The following is a 20,833-nucleotide window of genomic DNA, read 5'->3' as shown; positions in this document are numbered from 1 at the left end:
GGACCATCCCGACAGGGACGGCTGCACCGGAACCGAGCGAGCTGAGGCCGTCCCGCCCCGCCCCGCCCAGTTCCCTCCCAGTCCCGCCCAGTCCCTCCCAGTTCCTTCCCATTCCCTCCCAGTTCCCCCCAGTCCCTCCCAGTTCCCGCCCAGTCCCGCCCAGTCCCTCCCAGTCCCGCCCATTCCCTCTCAGTCCCGCCCATTCCCTCCCAGTCCCTCCCAGTCCCTCCCAGTCCCGCCCAGTCCCTCCCAGTTCCCTCCCAGTCCCTCCCAGTCCCGCCCAGTCCCTCCCAGTTCCCTCCCATTCCCTCCCAGTCCCTCCCAGTCCCTCCCAGTTCCCTCCCCAAACTCCTCGGAGCCATCGCGGAGCTCCTGGTGCCGATCCAGATCCCAATCCCTAATCCCGGTTTCAGTCTCGGTTCCGGTCCCGATCGCGGTCCCGGTTCGAGTCTCGCTCCCGATCCCAAATCCCGATCCCGGATCCCGATCTCGATCCCGTTCCCGGTTCGATCCGGTTCAGTTCGGTCCCGTTCGATCCGGTTCGGTTCGGTCTGGTTCGATCCGGTTCGGTTCACGGCACCGGGGATGAAGATCGCGATCTTTGGAGCCACCGCAGAACCGGGCGGGTCACGCTGGGGCTGGCGCTGGAGCAGGGTACGGGACACCCCGAAAACGGGCACGGGACACCCCAAAAATGGGCACTGGGATCCTGAAATTTGGGGGAATTTGGGACCCCAAATTCGGGAATGGACGGAGCCAAAAATGGACACAGGGAGCCCAAAAATGGACACAGGGAACCCAAAATTTGTGAGAAATTGGGGAAACTTGGGACCCCAAAAACGGGCACGGGCACCCCAAAAATGGACACTGGGACCCCAAAATTTGGGGGAGTTTGGGGGAATTTGGGACCCCAAAAACCGGGAACAGTGGGACTTGGATCTGGTGCTCCGAGAGCAGCTCCGTGAGGGGAGAAGCCACACACGTGTGGGGAGTGTGGGAAGAGCTTCAGGTGGAACTGCGAACTGATCGAGCACCAGAGGATTCACACTGGGGAGAGGCCCTTCGAGTGTGATAAATGCAGGAAGAGGTTTCGGACCAGCACCCATCTCCTCAGGCACTATTGGAGTCACAGAGAGGAGAGACCCTTCCAATGCCCTGAGTGTTGGAAGGGATTCAAGCGTAACGGCAACCTCGTCACCCACCGGCGCATCCAGACTGGGGAGAGGCCCTACGAGTGTCCCCAGTGTGGGAAGAGCTTCTCACAGAGCTCTAACTTGACTCGACACCAATGGAAGCACCACGAAGGGATGACCTGTGAGTGCCCCGAGTGCGGGCAGAGCTTCGTGCGCTGCTCAACCTCACGGATGTGGATTGTTATGGGCTGGCAGAGAATGATGTATTTGACAGCAAATAAAAGTCTGAGACGTACAACTTTCTTTCACGTTCATGTTCAGTCGGTTGCAGTTCTGTTTGCACAGTGCCGCCTCCCAGAGAGTCCCCTCAGAGTTGCCGCCCTTGGCCTGAGCCCGCCCCTTTCCCCTCACGGTTCCCGCCCTTTCCCTGCCCCCTTTCCCCTCACGGTTCCCGCCCTTTCCCTGCCCCCTTTCCCCTCGCGGTTCCAGCCGGTTCGGGGAGAGGAGCAGGGCTGGGGGAGATGGAAGAGGAGGGATGAAGGCGGAGAGAGCGCAGCGATGGAAGGAGGAGAAGAAGGTGGGGTTAGGGAGCAGGAGGAGGAGAAGGGATGGAAGGGGCGGGATGGAAGAGGAGAAGGAGGCGGAGATAACGCTGAGGAGAGGGCGGGGGGATGGAAGAGGAGGAGCGGGAGGAAGAGGAAGAGGAGGGACAAAGGCGGATCGAGGCTGAGCGGACGGATCCACGCGGTCGCCCAGCCTGAATTCGCAGCCCCCACCTGTGGGATCATCGCCCCCCGCATCGCGCCGGTGAGCAGGGACGGGAGCCCGGCCCTGATATCCCGGGGGGTGCCTGGGTTGGGTTTTTGGGGGGATGTTTGGAGAATGAAGAAGTCCAAGGCTGAGCGGAAAAGGCCCCTCGGGGGGACATCGGGGGGTGGCGGTGCCGTCCTGCCGGGGACGGCCTGGGGGGATCTCGTTGCCCTCGGCTGTGGCACGGAGGCAAATCCCATCGTGTCCTTGTCCTTCCTCCCCCAGAGCGGGAGCGGAGCATGGAGAGCAGGGAGGACAAATGCCCGCGGCAGGAGCTGGTGGAAGAGGCCGTTTTGAGCGGCTCCACGGCGCAGGAAGGCAACGGGGAGGAAAAAGGGCGGAGATGCCGCACGAGGAGGGGCTGCAAACGCAGCCGGCGCGGATGTGAGGGGGAAAGAGCCGGCCTGGGCCGGGAAGGCGGCCGGAGACGGAGGCAGAGCTCGGAGCTGGTGCTCCGTGAGCAGCTCCGTGATGGGGAGAAGCCCCACACGTGCGGGGAGTGTGGGAAGAGCTTCAGGTGGAACTCTGTACTAATCACACACCAGAGGATTCACACTGGAGAGAGGCCCTTTGAGTGTGGGGAGTGCGGGAAGAGCTTCAGCCAGCGCAGCAATCTGCTCAGGCACCAGAGGACCCATCCTGGGGAGAGGCCCTACGAGTGTGGGGAGTGTGGGAAGAGCTTCACCCAGAGCTCCAGCCTGATCAAGCACCAGAGGTCCCACCTTCGGGAGAAGCGCCACGAGTGTGGGGAGTGTGGGCAGAGCTTCCGATGGAGGTCGGACCTGATCAGGCACCAAAGGACCCACAATGGGGAACGGCCCTACAAGTGTGGGGAGTGTGGGAAGAGCTTCACATTGAGCTCCGGCCTGATCCAGCACCAGAGGATCCACACTGGGGAGAGGCCTTTTGAGTGTTCCGTGTGTGGGATGCGCTTCAGCCACAGCTCCGCCCGGAACATGCACCAGAGGAGCCACACTGGGGAGAGGCCCTTTGAGTGTGACAAATGCAGGAAGAGGTTTCAGACCCGCGCCCATCTCTTCCGCCACTTTCAGACTCACACAGAGGAGAGGCCCTTCCAGTGCCCCGACTGTGGGAAGGGATTCAGGCAGAACTCCAACCTCATCGCCCACCAGCGTATCCACACTGGGGAGAGGCCCTACGAGTGTCCCCAGTGTGGGAAGAGCTTCTCACAGAGCTCTCACTTGACCCAACACCAACGGAGCCACCACTAAGGGAAGCCCTGTGAGTGCCCCGAGTGCGGGCAGAGCTTCGTGCGCTGCTCCAGCTCCATCCCCCACTGGAGGAGGCACTGTGGGCACAGCCCTGGTCACTCACATTCCCTGTGATCCATGCTGGGAACACACCTGGCTGCTTTTCCTTTTAATTTCACCTGAATTTTTTTCTCTTCTCGTTCTCTTTGCACTCCAAAAGCCAAGAGAGATGAATCTTTCACTGCAAAACTACTCAAATCCCAGTGAAAACAGCTCACTCTTGCCCCAGAATGATGAATCCCTCCTGAGAAAAACTCCATGCCATACAAATTTTCCTCGATTCTACAGCCAGCCTGTGGTTTAGAGTAGTGGGATCTCAATTAGTGTGGTGGGGTGGGGATTGCGTGGAGCTGGGTGTGTGGGATGTATTTGATAGCAAATAAAACTCTCAGAGTTACAGATTTCTCTCCTGTCCATGTTCAGTCGGTTGCAGTTCTGTTTGCACAGTGCCGCCTGCTGAGCTCATTGTGTTTGTGTCCCTTTTTCTCTCCTGCCTCTCTTTGCCTGCTCTGTTTCTCTCTCAGTGTCTCCCTTGATCCTGGGACCACCAGAGACCCTGCCCTGATTTAATTGACCCCTCCCCTGATTTAATTGACCCCTCTCCTGATTTAATTGACCCATTGCCTGATTTAATTGACCCATTGCCTGATTTTATTGACCCCTCCCTTGATTTAATTTACCCTTGCCTGATTTAATTGACCCATTGCCTGATTTAATTGACCCATTGCCTGATTTAATTGACTCCTGCCCTGATTTAATTGACCCATTGCCTGATTTAATTGACCCATTGCCTGATTTAATTGACCCCTCCCCTGATTTAATTGACCCCTTGCCTGATTTAATTGACCCCTCCCCTGATTTAATTGACCCCTTGCCTGATTTAATTGACCCCTCCCCTGATTTAATTGACCCCTTGCCTGATTTAATTGACCCCTCCCCTGATTTAATTGACCCATTTCCTGATTTAAATTTCCCATTGCCTGATTTAATTGACCCCTTGCCTGATTTAATTGACCTCTGCCCTGATTTAATTTTCCCTTGCCTGATTTAATTGACCCCTCCCCTGATTTAATTGACCCATTGCCTGATTTAATTGACCCATTGCCTGATTTAATTGACCCCTTGCCTGATTTAATTGACCCCTTGCCTGATTTAATTGACCCCTTGCCTGATTTAATTGACCCCTCCCTTGATTTAATTGACCCCTCCCCTGATTTAATTGACCCCTCCCCTGATTTAATTGACCCATTGCCTGATTTAATTGATACATTACCTGATTTAATTGACCCCTTGCCTGATTTAATTGACCTCTGCCCTGATTTAATTTTCCCTTGCCTGATTTAATTGGCCCATTGCTTGATTTAATTGACCCCTCCCTTGATTTAATTGACCCCTCCCCTGATTTAATTGACCCCTACCCTGATTTAATTGACCCATTGCCTGATTTAATTGACCCCTTGCCTGATTTAATTGACCCCTATCCTGATTTTATTGACCCCTGCCCTGATTTAATTGACCCCTCCCTTGATTTAATTGATCCATTGCCTGATTTAATTGACCCATATCCTGATTTAATTGACCCCTGCCCTCATTTAATTGACCCATATCCTGATTTAATTGACCCCTGATCTGATTTAATTGACCCCTATCCTGATTTAATTGACCCCTATCCTGATTTAATTGACCCCTTGCCTGATTTAATTGACTCCTGCCCTGATTTAATTGACTCCTGCCCTGATTTAATTGACCCCTCTGTCCCCACCGACCCTCCCCTGAATATTAATTATTTTATTTCCCAATTATTATTTTAATTTCCAGTCCCCGGAGCTGAAGTCCTGAGGGCTGGCAGGGAAATGTCTCTGTAGGATTTTGCTCCGTTTGTCTTCAAGGTCGGGAACATCTTTTCCTGTCTGGGAGCTGGAATTCCAGACTTTTGGAATGTGTGGAGGGCGATAAGGACTGGGATTAAATATGGAGTGGGATCAATTAGGGACTGGGATTAAATATGAATTGGGATTAAATATGGACTGGGATTAAATATGGTTTGGAATCAAATATGGACTGGGATCAATTAGGGAGTGCGATTAAATAGATTTGGATCAAATATGGACTGGGATCAAATAGGAACTGGGATTAAATATGGATTGGGATCAAATCAGGACTGGGATCAAATATGGAACTGGGGTAAAATATGGACTGGGATCAAATATGGACTGGGATTGTGCAGACTGGGATAAACTGGACTGAGATTATTTAGACTGCAATAAAATATGGACTGGGAATCTTATGGATTGGGATCACACAGACGGGGATAAACTGGACTGGGATCAAGTAGGGACTGGGGTAAAATATGGACTGGGATAAAATATGGACTGGGATCCTACAGACTGGGATAAACTGGACTGAGATTATTTAGACTGGGATCAAATCCGGACTGGGATCAACTTTGGACTGGGATCAAATATAGCCCGGGATCAAATACAGACTGGGATGAAATAGGGACTGGGATCAAATATGGAATGGGATCAAAAATATATTGGGATCAAATGGACTGGGGTTCTACAGACTGGGATAAACTGGACTGAGATTATTTAGACTGGGATCAAATACGGACTGGGATTAAATATGGATTGGGATCAAATATGGACTGTGGTAAAATATGGACTGGGATCAAATGGACTGGGATAAACTGGACTGGGATAAAATATGGACTGGGGTCAAATAGGGACTGGGATTGTACAGAGTGGACCAAATATGGAGTGGGATTAAATAGGAACTGGGATCAGATATGGACTGGGATCAAATATGGACTGGGATAATCCTGACTGGGATAAACTGGACTGGGATAAAATATGGATTGGGAACATATTGGAATATGTATCCCAATATAACCAGTTAGATGGTGCCTAGGCCAGTTCTGACCTTCGCTGCTTGGCCAGAGGCAGCACTGTGGTGTTTAACCCCAGAGGTACCTTGGCTGGCGGCAAAGTGCAGCGGGGCACAAGACAGGACTCCGTTCTCCTCAGGAGAGAGCTTCTGGCGATGGTGAAGAAAAGAAGGGAGCGGATTCTGCTAGAAGGTTGCCAGATGTTTATTCCATGAGTACAGATACGTCTGCACTGGGCCACTGCTGGTAACAGAATGAAGCCGCATGGTCTCATTCACATTTTAAGCTCAGGACAGGGGAAGGGGAGGGGACAGGTGAGTCACCAACCAGGTGAAGGGGCAGGGTCTCAAGGTACTAGGGCCACCTATCACACGACGCCTTGCTGGTATGTTAGCCTGATTGACAGGGCACACTCAGCGAGGGGCGAGGGGGAAGGGAGAAGGTAAAACAGGATATTGCAACACACCACAACATCTCCCCCTAGTTTTGTTTAAAAAGAAGAGGGCTGTGTTTATGGTGCAGAATGATTCTACTTAGGCTTCCAGGTCATCCACTGGAGCACTGAGGGCTTCCAAATGGTAGACTTCAGGAGGGGAGATGAGTTTGAGATTAACTTGAGAACCATGCGTCTGATTACTCCAAAAACAATGCTAAAAAACTACAATAACTACAACTAAAATAAACAGCACTAAAATTACAGTTTTCAGAATAGATCCCAACCAGCCCGCGAGTCCCCAGCCTTTGAACAGTCCATTCAGCCCGTTGTCAGTTTCTCTGTTGATGTCTGAGAGCCTTTGTCAAGGTAGTCCATATGTGGTTTGGGCTGCGGTACTATGTAGGAGATCGCAGGTGGGATGATCACGAGTAGGACGAGAAGCAGGCTCGGTCTCATGACGTCTCGAGGCTACACACGAACAGTGGGATCTAAACTGGTACAAAAACTTGAGACAAACATATATTACAAACTATTCCAGATAGGAGGCTTAAATGGAATTTCCTCCAGAGAACGTGCGCGGCGTTTTCTTCTCCAGGCAGCGTGAGCAACCTGGGGTGCTTCTGCAGATTTCTCTGAGACTTTGGGAACATAGGGCTTTACCCATTTGGAAGGAACCCACCTTAAACCAGAGGGGGTGGACACACAGGCGTATCCACGTCCCCAAGTAACCAATTTGTAAGGTCCCACCATTTTCCAAGTCTCAGGGTCCTTTACTAAAACTGGAGGTTTTTCTTTCATCAATCTGTGACTTTCCCCCCAAAGTGGCGTAGGATGGGAGGGTTCAGGCTGTCAAAAGAACAATTCAGAAAATTGATTGTGAATAGCGCCCTGGATAACCGGATGTGGGGAGGTTCTACCTTCAGAACCTGTTGTTGCTGGTCCAGGACCCTTTTAATATCACGGTGAGTTCTTTCTACAATGGCTTGACCTGTCGGGGAGTAGGGGATGCCAGTTTTGTGCACTACTCCCCATTGCTGCAGGAAGCTCCCGAATTCCTTGGATTTATAAGCTGGCCCATTATCAGTTTTCAGCTCCTTGGGGATGCTCATGAAAGAAAAAGCCTGTAAGAGGTGCTTAATAGCATCAATAGATGATTCTCCTGTGTGGGCAGAAGCATAGACCGCTCCAGAAAAGGTATCTACACTAACATGAACATATTTCTGCCGTCCAAAAGCCTGTATGTGTGTTACATCTGTTTGCCACAGTTCACAACTGTTCAGTCCCCTTGGGTTTGCTCCCGTACTCACTGTAGGGAGTGCATGTTGTTGGCAATTTGGGCACGTGGCCACAATCGCTTTGGCCTGTTCTCGAGTGATGTTAAACTGGCGAACCAGGCCAGGTGCATTTTGGTGGAAAAGCTGGTGGCTGATTTTTGCCTGTTCAAAAACATTTGGGAGAGTGGCCATCACTGCAGGTGCAGCAAGAGCATCTGCCCTTCTGTTCCCTTCAGCAATAAACCCTGGCAAGTCAGTGTGTGACCTGACATGCATCACATAAAAGGGTTGCTCTCGGTGAGTGACTAACTTTACTAGTTTGGAAAGCAATTCAAAAAGTGCAATGTTAGATACATCTTGCAGTATTGCTTGATCTGCTCTGGATACTACTCCTGCCACGTATGCAGAGTCTGTAATCAGATTAAATGGTTCTGAGAACCTTTCAAAAGCCCTAACAACTGCAGCCAATTCAGCAACCTGAGGTGAACCTTCCACCTCAGCAATGTCCGTCTCCCACTGCTGGGTTTGAGGATCTTTCCAAGTCATAACAGACTTGTGGGACCTCCCGGACGCATCTGTAAAGACAGTCAGAGCCCTTTTTAAAGGTCTCCTACTTAGAGCAGTTCTTAATTTTAAAGTAAATTGAACATCTTGTTCAAACAATTTGCAAGCGGGCCGTGCTACCGAAAATTGTCCTGAGTAGGAATCCAGAGCAAACTGCAACACTTCATTTTCTTGAAACAACTGTTCCAGTATTTTCATAGTATTTTGACCTGATTTTAACTCAACTGGAATGTGAATGCACTTAAAATCACATCCTGCTAACTCCCTGATCCGGGTCCTTGCTTTCCGGATCAGTTCTGCTATCAGCTCCTGAGGCTTTGTCAGCCTCTTGGACCTTTTGTGACTGAGGAAAACCCATTCTATGATCAAGAGAGAGTCCCTCTGGTCCCGGTCCTTTTTTGGTGGGTCCTTTGCCTTGGGTGTTTGTTTTTCCTCCCACTGGAAAATAATTCCATGGAGGTGTGGCAACTTACCTAGGATGATAAATTTGAATGGCAGATCAGGCCGGCATCGGTGGGCCTGTCTTGTGGACATTGCAATCTGAACCTTTTCTAGAGCTTTCCGTGCCTCTGGGGTAATAGACCTAGGAGCACCTGGGTCCTCTCCCCCTTTCAGTAAATTGAAAAGAGGGGCAAGGTCTTCATTAGTCAGACCAAGCCATGGTCTTACCCAATTCAAAGACCCACACAACTTGTGGACATCCGCAAGGGTATTGATCCTTGGATTGATTTCTAGTTTTTGAGGAACAATGGTCCTATTTCCAATTTCTAAGCCCAAATACTTCCAAGGTGGCATCTTTTGAATTTTCTGTTCCTGGAGCTCGAACCCTGCAACAATCAATGCATCGATCGTTAGGTCAAGCGCATGTGTTAGTAAATCATCATTGGGGGCACACACAAGGATATCATCCATATAATGGTAGATGATGGCCTTCTCTGCGGCTGCACGAACTGGGGAAAGCAGGGAAGAGACATACCACTGGCAGATAGCTGGAGATACCTTCAGGCCCTGAGGAAGAACGGTCCAATGGTACCTTTTCATAGGAGCTTCTGAATTGATAGAAGGGACAGAGAATGCCAAACGCGGTGCATCGTCAGGGTGCAATGGGATTTGGAAAAAACAATCTTTAATATCAATAACAGCTAATTTCCAATCTTGAGGAAGCATTGTTGGGGATGGCATACCAGGCTGGGGAGAACCCATATCTTCAATTACATTATTAATTTGTCGGAGGTCACAGAGAAGTCGCCACCTCTTTTTGTCAGCTTTTTGGATGACAAACACCGGAGAGTTCCATGGGGACATGGTCTCCACAATGTGGCCTTTTCTTAGTTGCTCTTGTACCAGTTCTTCAAGCACTTTTATTTTTTGTTTACTGAGTGGCCACTGTTTCACATCAACTGGTTCGTCTGTTTTCCACTTAAGTTTTTGAGCGGGGCGCTGTTGTTTAATGACTGCTGCACAAAAATGCTGTGGAGAGTCTGGAATATTAATTGTGACACCCCACTGGGCCATTAAATCTCTCCCTAACAAAGGTTCTGAATAATCTAACACAAATGGACGGATATTTGCTAATTGTCCGTTTGGACCCTCGAATTGAATAATGCTTTTGGATTGCCTTGCCAATTGCAGACCTCCTACACCTCGAAGGTGACCAGCAACATTTTGTAAAGGCCAGTGTGCTGGCCAGTCTTGTACTGGAATCACTGTGCAGTCTGCACCTGTGTCTACAAGCATCTCAATGCGTTTAGACTCCCCACCCCCACTGACATTGCACCACAATTTGGGTTTATCTGTCCCAATAACTTGGACCCGGGCGACTGTGGGCCCTTGTTTATCGACATTTTCAGGTAAAGATGGCACAGGGATAGCTTGAGCAACAATTTGTCCCTTAGGAAGAAACAGGGGTGGGTGGAAACAGTGCAGGCTGAGAACAAATTGCTTGGGATCTGATGTTGTCAGTCCCGGAGCAATTTCGATCTCTTGTGGTGTGTTTTTGCCCCCAGTGATGATGTACTTACAACGAATTTGGTTCCAAGTACCCTTCTGTTCAGGATTTACAGAGACAAAATGCCAGTCAGTGTCCTTCAGGTGGAGTGACTCTGTCAGCTGCAACCTGTAAGGCTCATTGACAGAAGATGCGGTTAATACAGAATCACTTAAATCATAACAAAGGTTATTTTGTTTCACATTTAACAGTGGACTAGCGGATTTGGTCTTTGAAGCACCTGCTTCACTTACACAAATGTTAATATTATCGCGCGCTTGATTTATTTTGCTACCCTTATTCTCTTGGCCTGCTCCTTTTATGTCTGCACGCCTGGCAGGCTGGCGCTTTATTCTTCGTTTTTTTGTTGTTGACCCCCAGGGAGGGCTTGCAGTTCTCCTCCCTGCTATTTTTAAATTCATCAAATTCCCTTTTCAGGGGGCACTGGTTACTCCAGTGCCCTAGCTTATTGCAAAGCAGGCATGGTTTAGTGGGCTCAACCATTGCCGGTCTCCGCTGCTGCCCAGGGTACTGCTGTGCTGAGGGAGAAGGTGCAGGGCTGGCAACAGCAACACGCTGAGGTGGTCTTGGCAGCAGCCTTGGTCTGGTGTCTTCAGCTACAGTCATCAGAGGCACTTTCCTGTTACAGACTAGAAGCATATCTTTTAATGTAGGGGAAGGTTCCATAGGAAGGCTCAGGATTGCTGCTCGACACTGTTCATTTGCATTTGTAAACGCTATTTCTTCTAAAATTGCTTCCCTTGCATTTTCCTTTTTAACTTGTATTTCAATGGCTCTAGTTAGCCTTTCTACAAATTTCACAAAAGGCTCTGATGGTAGTTGTTTGATTTTACTATAGGGCTCAAAAGGCCCCTCAGGTTGAAGGGAAAAGAATGCCTTTTGAGCTGCTTCCTTTACTTTCTCAAGTGTTTCTGCAGGAATTGCAGCAGCTTGGACTGAGGGAGAAGACCATTGACCCTCACCACAGAGGTGGTCAATAGTAATGGGGTTACCATTGTTGTCTTTTGCTGTGTTTGGATCAGCCTGTAAGCTTGGGAGAGCATCTTTTAGCAGTTGTTTCAATGCTGATTCCCATAATTTGAATTCCGTGGATGTCATGAGACATGAAAACAATTGTTTTAAATCATGTGGAACCACAATAGTCCTACTTAATTCAGAATTTAAAAGGCCACGGAAATATGGACTGTGTTGACCATATTCTTTATGAGATTTACAGATCTCTTTAATCAATTGTCGTCCAAAAGAACTCCAATTAGCAGTTGGGGCTGCTCCAGCTTGAGCTGCAGGCTGAAACGTAACAGGGGCTAGTGACAACATGGCACCATGCATTGGGTCTGCTGTCCCCTGCTCTGTATCCCCAGAATCAGAAGCATTGGGATCACAGCTACAGGTTTGGGGACAGGCAGTGGGTGTGTCCCCACCGTGGGAACCCGGGGAGGGGGCGGGGACAGGGAGCCGGCAAGGGGCGGGGAAACCGTGGGAACAAGGGGCGGGGTCAAGGGGCTGGCAGGGGGCGGGGATACCGTGGGAACAGAGGGCGGGGTCACCTGGTGACATCACGTCAGCAGCCGCCCCCTGGCAGGAGTAGAGGGGCGGAGCTGAGGGTACTGCAGGAAAGGCGGGGGGAGGGGGGAAGGTGTCACGAGGAACAGGAGGAGAGGGGGATGGGGCAGGAATTTTGGGATGCTTAAGAGGATTTTGGGAAGAAGAAGACCAGGTTTGGGAAGATGCCACGTGGCACCCACCATCTTGTGCACCCCCTAGGGACTGGGGGCCATTTTGGACATCACTGCTCTCCGAAAAGCTAACACGTGCTCGGAATTTTTTTGGGGAAAGAGGTTTAGGGGTTTTAGAGGGAGAGGGAGGAACAGGGAGAGCAGAGGCACATGGCTTTACATTTGGCTTTTTCTCCATTTCCTTTTGTTTGAGCAATGCTGTTCGAATTTGCAAACTCCAGAACACAAATTTAGCTGAGGGTGATTTGCCAGATTGTCCTAAGGTTATCAATTCATTCCCAACTTTATCCCAGAATTGAATATTGTGGATTTCTTCAGGGGAAATGTTTGGGAACTGCAGAAAAAGCCATCTTATAAACTGTTTCAATTTTCCTTTAGAGAATTTCACATTACTCTTGATTAAAATGCTAACAATATGATAATACACTCCCCTTTGTACAATGCTAAGTTTGGAACCCATGATAGATGTAAAAAAGCAGAGTACTTAATCCCGCCTGACCAAAAACAAAGCTAAAATCAGCTACCAATTTCTAAAAAAAACCACAGATAGAAAGCGATAACGAGCAGACAAAAGCTTCACAATGCAGCTGTATATACTGCTTTTAAAATTCCCGGGCAGCGGCGGCAGGGCACGCCCTGCCGAACCGGCACACCCTGCCGAACCGAGGCAGAAACAAAGCCTCCCCCGCCGTGGAATGCAACCCCCCCGCGGAGCAGAGGCAGCAGCCACGCCACGTGGCAGCCGAAACCGGGACGCCCCCCCCCCGCCGCCGCGTGTGCAGAGCACTCCCGACCCCCGCAGGTCCCCCGGCCACGTGGAAAGAGAGCCCCCCCCCTCCTCCGCAAAGAGAAAGAGAAAGAAAATCTCCTAACACGTGTCTGAACACGCTGCTGAGCCGGGGGGGGAAGGGCAGAGAGCGATCCCGCTCCGGCGCGAATTCTAAAAAACAGTGAAACACGCAGCAGGAAAGCTAAACTAGAACGCTATGAATTCTCGTCTGTGGGGCTGCGCAGCCAAAAATGCAAAGGCAAAAAAGGAACAGAACTCGCGGCAGAGTCTGTTTTTGAGCTTCTGCTCTACCGAAAGCAGAGATACTCACGTGAAATGGAAGCTGTAGGCTGGGTACAGGCAGGCAGGTCTCCACCGGAAAAGGACCTCTCTCTGGGTGCAAGAGAAGCTACCCTTTTCTTCCTCTGGAAAATCTGTTCACCACAATGAAGCAGGGCTTTCCAAAGGCACCGAACAGTCCACGAAACTTTTTCTGGGAGTATTCCCAAAGTCTCTAGCTGGGAGTCTTGAAGCCAGGCTCCTTTCAGCTGGATGCACGGCTGGCAGAAGCTTCTCTGAGGAACTGCGAGTCCTTTTTCGGGCTGCAGAGTCGAGCCCCACGTTGGGCGCCAATATATTGGAATATGTATCCCAATATAACCAGTTAGATGGTGCCTAGGCCAGTTCTGACCTTCGCTGCTTGGCCAGAGGCAGCACTGTGGTGTTTAACCCCAGAGGTACCTTGGCTGGCGGCAAAGTGCAGCGGGGCACAAGACAGGACTCCGTTCTCCTCAGGAGAGAGCTTCTGGCGATGGTGAAGAAAAGAAGGGAGCGGATTCTGCTAGAAGGTAGCCAGATGTTTATTCCATGAGTACAGATACGTCTGCACTGGGCCACTGCTGGTAACAGAATGAAGCCGCATGGTCTCATTTACATTTTAAGCTCAGGACAGGGGAAGGGGAGGGGACAGGTGAGTCACCAACCAGGTGAAGGGGCAGGGTCTCAAGGTACTAGGGACACCTATCACACGACGCCTTGCTGGTATGTTAGCCTGATTGACAGGGCACACTCAGCGAGGGGCGAGGGGGAAGGGAGAAGGTAAAACAGGATATTGCAACACACCACAACAGTCACCCACCGGCGCATCCACACAGGGGAGAGGCCCTACGAGTGTGATAAATGCAGGAAGAGGTTTCCGACCAGCTCTGATCTCCTCCGGCACTATCGGATTCACACAGAGGAGAGGCCCTTCCGCTGCCCCGACTGTGGGAAGGGATTCAAGCACAACTCCACCCTCGTCACCCACCGGCGCATCCACACTGGGGAGAGGCCCTACGAGTGTCCCCAGTGTGGGAAGAGCTTCTCCAGCAGCTCTAACTTGACCCGACACCAACGGAGCCACCACTAAGGGAAGCCCTGTGAGTGCCCCGAGTGCGGGCAGAGCTTCGTGCGCTGCTCCAGCTCCATCCCCCACTGGAGGAGGCACTGTGGGCACAGCCCTGGTCACTCACATTCCCCGTGATCCGTGCTGGGAACACACATGGAGGCTTCAAATTTTGGTTTGGCCTTAATATTTCTCCATTCTCCATCTCTTTGCACTCAAAAATCCACGAGGGATGGATCTGTCACCTGAAAACAACTCAAATCCCGACTGAAAGCAGATTAATCTTATCTCAAAACTTTTCAAATGCAACTCAAAAAAGTCAATGTCATAGAAAACTCACTCAATTCCTCCACCACCTGAGTAAGATTGGTCTGAAAGGAGACTGGGAGAAGCGTGATCTCAGTTAGGGTGGTGGGATTGGGATTATCTTGGGCTGGGTGTGTGGGATGTATGTGATAGAAAATAAAATTCTCAGAGTTACAGATTTCTCTCCCGTTCATGTTCAGTCCGTTGCAGTTCTGTTTGCAGAGTGCCGCCTCCCAGAGTGTCCCCTCAGAGTTGCCGCCCTTGGCCTGAGCCCGCCCCTTTCCCCTCACGGTTCCCGCCCTTTCCCTGCCCCCTTTCCCCTCACGGTTCCGCCCTTTCCCTGCCCCCTTTCCCCTCACGGTTCCCGCCCTTTCCCTGCCCCCTTTCCCCTCACGGTTCCCGCCCTTTCCCTGCCCCCTTTCCCCTCACGGTTCCAGCCGGTTCGGGGAGAGGAGCAGGGCTGGGGGAGATGGAAGGGGAGTGATGAAGGCGGAGTGAGAGCAGCGATGGAAGGAGGAGGAGAAGGCGGGGTTAGGGAGCAGGAGGAGGAGAAGGGATGGAAGGGGAGGGATGGAAGAGGAGAAGGAGGCGGAGATAACGCTGAGGAGCGGGAGGGGGGATGGAAGAGGAGCAGCGGGAGGAAGAGGAAGAGGAGGGACAAAGGCGGATCGAGGCTGAGCGGACGGATCCACGCGGTCTGGAGCCCGGCCTGAATTCGCAGCCCCCACCTGTGGGATCATCGCCCCCGCATCGCGCCGGTGAGCAGGGACGGGAGCCCGGCCCTGATATCCCGGGGGGTCCCTGGGTTGGGTTTTTGGGGGGATGTTTGGAGAATGAATATTAGCGCGACCTTAGACGGTCACTGTTGTGAGAGAAGGACAGAATCTTGTTTCTTGATCAGAAGGCTGATTTATTCGTATAAGATATATTATACATTATAACTATACTAAAAGGAAGAAAAAGAGAGGTTGCAGAGAGCAGCTATCCTAAGAATAGAATAGAAAGAATGAATAACAAAGTTCTGTGTCCAGGGAATCTGTCCCTGAGCTGCTCCTGTGATTGGCCTTTAATGGTACACAAGGAAGATGAGCCAATCACAGGGACACCTGCTACATTTCACAACAGCTGATAACAATTGTTTACATTCTTCTTCTGGGGCCCTTTGCTTCCCAGAAGAAGGACAAATCCCAAAGAAAGGATTTCTATGAAGAAATGTCTGCGACATCTCACCTTTCTAAATTGTATAAATTAAAAGAAAAATGCTGATGTGAAATGAACAGGAGATTTCTTCAACTGTAAAATATACAATACTAATAAATCACTAAAACAATCCTACAATCTAAAAAAATGCAAAAAACAATGCAAAGAGAATTCAAGTCCAAGCAGCTGAGTTTCAGGAACCGTCCATAAGCTGGAGTTGTTTCTCTTGAATATCTGAGCGTCCTTTTTGGTCCTGAAAACAGACTTGCTGCAAAAGTCCCATCAACAGTTATCACAAACCATTGACAGTCTTACAACAATGTCAAACAACTTGAACGACTTTTAGAATGTCCTTTTCTGGCCCTTCAATGCTTCAGTGCTTCAGAGCTGCTGCCCACTGTTTTCAATCTTTTTTTTTTTTTTTTTTTTTTTTGATCGAAAATGAAAAGAGCAGCAGCAGAGCAGAGCAGTGCCAGAGAAGGAAAGGCCCTGGGGGCCCTGGCCCATGATGGACCAGGAACCCCAAAACTGGCCCACAAAGGGGGACCAGGACCGGTAGGAGAAACCTCAACCCCCAGTAACACCAAGAGGCCAAATGCTGGCCCTGGCCCAAAAACTTCCTGAGCCCAACGGCCCAGGCCAAACCCATGAGGCAGGCCCTGCATTCCCACAGGCCTGCACCCTGCTGCCAGTACAATGGCAGCACGGGTGGGGACACGCTTCCTTTTCCCAAAACCACTGAGGCGTGCCAGCAGCAGGGAAATAGAAACCTTGTCCAGCAATCCCATCTGGGGTCTGGAGATGTTTGTTCCCACAGCAAACATGCTATGGTCTCCTCCATCCGTGCCCTCTCCCTCTGCACTGCAAACGCAGCAGGCTTGTCTCTCATCTGCCCCATGGTTTCATCCCCACCCCCTCCGGGCTGGGGACCAGAGCTCTCGGGAATGCCACTAGGGCGCAAGAGAGGCGGCAGAGATGACAGCCTGCAGGGGACAATCCCCGAAAAACCACCCCCGAACCCGCCGAGAATGCTGATCTTAAAAGCAGGGAGACGGGCTGTCCCCCCAGTCAGCTGGCGAGCACTCCCCGCTCCACGGAAGGGAAGACCAGCCGCCGGGGCCGCTGCTACAGCAACCGGTCCGGGATGGTCCGAGCTCGAACAAGCCGCCGGTTCCAGGGCAGTCTCTGACGCCGACACGGAGGACACAGCCTCCGAAAACAGCAGGACTGCTGGGGCAGCCTGTGCAGGCAGCGGGGGGGAAGCCGGAACCGGGGAGGGAATCTCGCTGGATGTAGGAGCGGCCGCGGGCTTTTCCGAGGGTCCCGCAGGTTCGGCGCCGTCTCCAGCACCATCCTGAACAGGGACCGTCTCGGCTTGAGGCGGCGAGGAGGCCGATGGAAGCGGCAGAGGGGCCGGAGGGGCCGGAGAGAACAACTCCCCCGCTGAGCCGGAAGCTGGAGACGCGTCGTCGTCGCTTAGCAACTCAGCAGCCACAGGAAGTGCCTCTTCTGCATTCTCAGACGCAGGCGCTGGCAGGGGCGGGGAGGCCTGTGAAGCGTGGCGGGACTGCTGGGAGGGGAGACGGGATCGCCTGGAGTGGCGGCCGCGCCGGTGAGGCGGGTCTGAAGGCGGACGCAGCGCTGGCAGGGGCGGTACCAACGGCGCTGGTTCGAGCGGGACTGCCCACTCCCATCCCCCTGGAGAGAGAGAAGGAGGGGGGGGAGAAGGTTCCGTCTGCGCAGGCTCCGGAGAAAGAATAAAAAAAACTTCTTCGCTCGGCGCAGTTTCGCCCCCCCCGCCGCGAAGCAGAGGGGGCCGGGAAGCCCCCACTCATCCCCCGCCGGGTCTTCTCCCGCTGGGGACGGTGGAAACGGAGCCTGCCCATAGCAGTTAGAAATCCATTGAAAAACAGCTGCTCTCCATTTCAAAACTGGGAAGAGCTTTAGAAATGCTGGGTAGATAAAAGGCAAAACACGTTCCTGGCCCCAGACAAACTGAAAAATGGAGTTCATGCACTCCCAGACAAAAACATCCAAGGCGTACAGGACATCAGTAAAGAACCCAAAAAGCTTTGCCCATCGAAAGAACTCATAGAGATCTGTTGCTGACAGAAAAATCCCATCTTCTCTACACCATTTTTGCCAGAGGGCAATAAGTTTCTCCTCTGAAGGAGAGAACTGAACCTCTTCTTCCAAGGCATGTGTCCGCCATACCAACCGCCACAAACTACGAAGGGCTGGTTCATCAGGAAGGGAAAAGCCACAGTACCTTGAGAATGTGTCCAGCTTGCTCTGGCCAGCTCCTCGGGTCTGCTGCCGTCTCCAAACATCTAACTGAAAGTTTCCAGAAGAAGGTTCACTTGTGGTCAGCCTTGGCTGTGAACTCTGTCCAAATCAGGATCTTCAGTTCTGCAACTCCTGGCTTGATCCACTTCTGTGGTCACTTCAAAGCAACCATCACATGCTACACATACAGGATTTTACCCAGTGCAGCAATTTTGCTCCTCTGGTCTTTATCAAATTAATTTTTGCCCTGACACGAGGGGTCACCAGATATTACAGCGACCTTAGACGGTCACTGTGGTGAGAGAAGGACGAGAATCTTGTTTCTTGATCAGAAGGCTGATTTATTCATATAATACATTATAACTATACTAAAAGGAAGAAAAAGAGAGGTTACAGAGAGCAGCTATGCTAAGAATAGAATTGAAAGAATGAATAACAAAGTTCTGTGTCCAGGGAATCTGTCCCTGAGCTGCTCCTGTGATTGGCCTTTAATGGTACACAAGGAAGATAAGCCAATCACAGGGACACCTGCTACATTTCACAGCAGCTGATAACAATTGCATACATTCTTCTTCTGGGGCCCTTTGCTTCCCAGAAGAAGGACAAATCCCAAAGAAAGGATTTCTATGAAGAAATGTCTGCGACAAATGAAGAAGTCCAAGGCTGAGCGGAAAAGGCCCCTCGGGGGGACATCGGGGGTGGCGGTGCCGTCCTGCCGGGGACGGCCTGGGGGGATCTCGTTGCCCTCGGCTGTGGCACGGAGGCAAATCCCATCGTGTCCTTGTCCTTCCTCCCCCAGAGCGGGAGCGGAGCATGGAGAGCAGGGAGGACAAATGCCCGCGGCAGGAGCTGGTGGAAGAGGCCGTTTTGAGCGGCTCCACGGCGCAGGAAGGCAACGGGGAGGAAAAGGCGCGGAGATGCCGCACGAGGAGGGGCTGCAAACGCAGCCGGCGGGGATGTGAGGGGGAAAGAGCCGGCCTGGGCCGGGAAGGCGGCCGGAGACGGAGGCAGAGCTCGGAGCTGGTGCTCCGTGAGCAGCTCCGTGATGGGGAGAAGCCCCACACGTGCGGGGAGTGTGGGAAGAGCTTCAGGTGGAAGTGCCAACTGATCGAGCACCAGAGGATTCACACTGGGGAGAGGCCCTATAAGTGTGGGGAGTGTGGGAAGAGCTTCACCCAGAGCTCCAGCCTGATCAAGCACCAGAGGTCCCACCTTCGGGAGAAGCGCCACGAGTGTGGGGAGTGTGGGCAGAGCTTCCGATGGAGGTCGGACCTGATCAGGCACCAAAGGACCCACAATGGGGAACGGCCCTACAAGTGTGGGGAGTGTGGGAAGAGCTTCACAGTGAGCTCCAGCCTGATCCAGCACCAGAGGAGCCACACAGGGGAGAGGCTCTTCGAGTGTGACAAATGCAGGAAGAGGTTTCAGACCCGCACCCATCTCTTCCGCCACTTTCAGACTCACACAGAGGAGAGACCCTTCCAGTGCCCTGAGTGTGGGAAGGGATTCAGGGAGAACTCCAACCTCATCGCCCACCAGCGTATCCACACAGGGGAGAGGCCCTACGAGTGCGATAAATGCAGGAAGAGGTTTCGGACTAGCGGCCTTCTCGTCAAGCACTATTGGATTCACACAGAGGAGAGGCCTTTCCAATGCCCTGAGTGTGGGAAGGGATTCAGGCACAACTCCACCCTCGTCAGGCACCGGCGCATCCACACTGGGGAGAGGCCCTACGAGTGTCCCCAGTGTGGGAAGAGCTTCTCACAGAGCTCTAACTTGACCCAACACCAACGGAGACACCACTAAGGGAAGCCCTGTGAGTGCCCCGAGTGCGGGCAGAGCTTCGTGCGCTGCTCCAGCTCCATCCCCCACTGGAGGAGGCACTGTGGGCACAGCCCTGGTCACTCACATTCCCTGTGATCCATGCTGGGAACACACCTGGCTGCTTCTCCTTTTAATTTTACCTGAATTTTTTTCTCTTCTCGTTCTCTTTGCACTCCAAAAGCCAAGAGAGATGAATCTTTCACTGCAAAACTACTCAAATCCCAATGAAAACAGCTCACTCTTGCCCCAGAATGATGAATCCCTCCTGAGAAAAACTCCATGCCATACAAATTTTCCTCGATTCTACAGCCAGCCTGTGGTTTAGAGTAGTGGGATCTCAATTAGTGTGGTGGGGTGGGGATTGTGTGGAGCTGGGTGTGTGGGATGTATTTGATAGCAAATAAAACTCTCAGAGTTACAGATTTCTCTCCTGTCCATGTTCAGTCCGTTGCAGTTCTGTTTGCACAGTGCCGCCTGCTGAGCTCATTGTGTTTGTGTCCCTTTTTCTCTCCTGCCTCTCTTTGCCTGCTCTGTTTCTCTCTCAGTGTCTCCCTTGATCCTGGGACCACCAGAGACCCTGCCCTGATTTAATTGACCCCTCCCTTGATTTAATTGACCCCTATCCTGATTTAATTGACCCCTGATCTGATTTAATTGACCTATTGCCTGATTTAATTTACCCTTGCCTGATTTAATTGACCCATTTCCTGATTTAAATTTCACATTGCCCGATTTAATTGACCCCTTGCCTGATTTAATTGACCCCTTGCCTGATTTAATTGACCCCTTGCCTGATTTAATTGACCCCTGCCTTGATTTAATTGACCCCTGCCCTGATTTAATTGACCCCTCCCCTGATTTAATTGATCCATTGCCTGATTTAATTGACCCCTCCCTTGATTTAATTGACCCCTCCCCTGATTTAATTGACCCCTCCCCTGATTT

The 20,833-nt window shown here is 51.5% G+C and overlaps 1 pseudogene; it reads left to right on the top strand.

Moving 5' to 3' along the window:
- The first annotated feature begins 585 nt into the window (after nucleotides 1-585).
- Nucleotides 586-20,323, top strand: LOC135441468 (zinc finger protein 850-like; annotated as a pseudogene).
- Nucleotides 20,324-20,833: the final 510 nt, after the last annotated feature.

The sequence above is a fragment of the Zonotrichia leucophrys genome, unplaced genomic scaffold (genome assembly GCF_028769735.1).
Source record: "Zonotrichia leucophrys gambelii isolate GWCS_2022_RI unplaced genomic scaffold, RI_Zleu_2.0 Scaffold_304_63264, whole genome shotgun sequence".
Classification (NCBI taxonomy): Eukaryota; Metazoa; Chordata; class Aves; order Passeriformes; family Passerellidae; genus Zonotrichia; species Zonotrichia leucophrys.
Note: the sequence above shows the minus strand (reverse complement) of the source record. Positions and strands in the feature narration are given on the sequence as shown.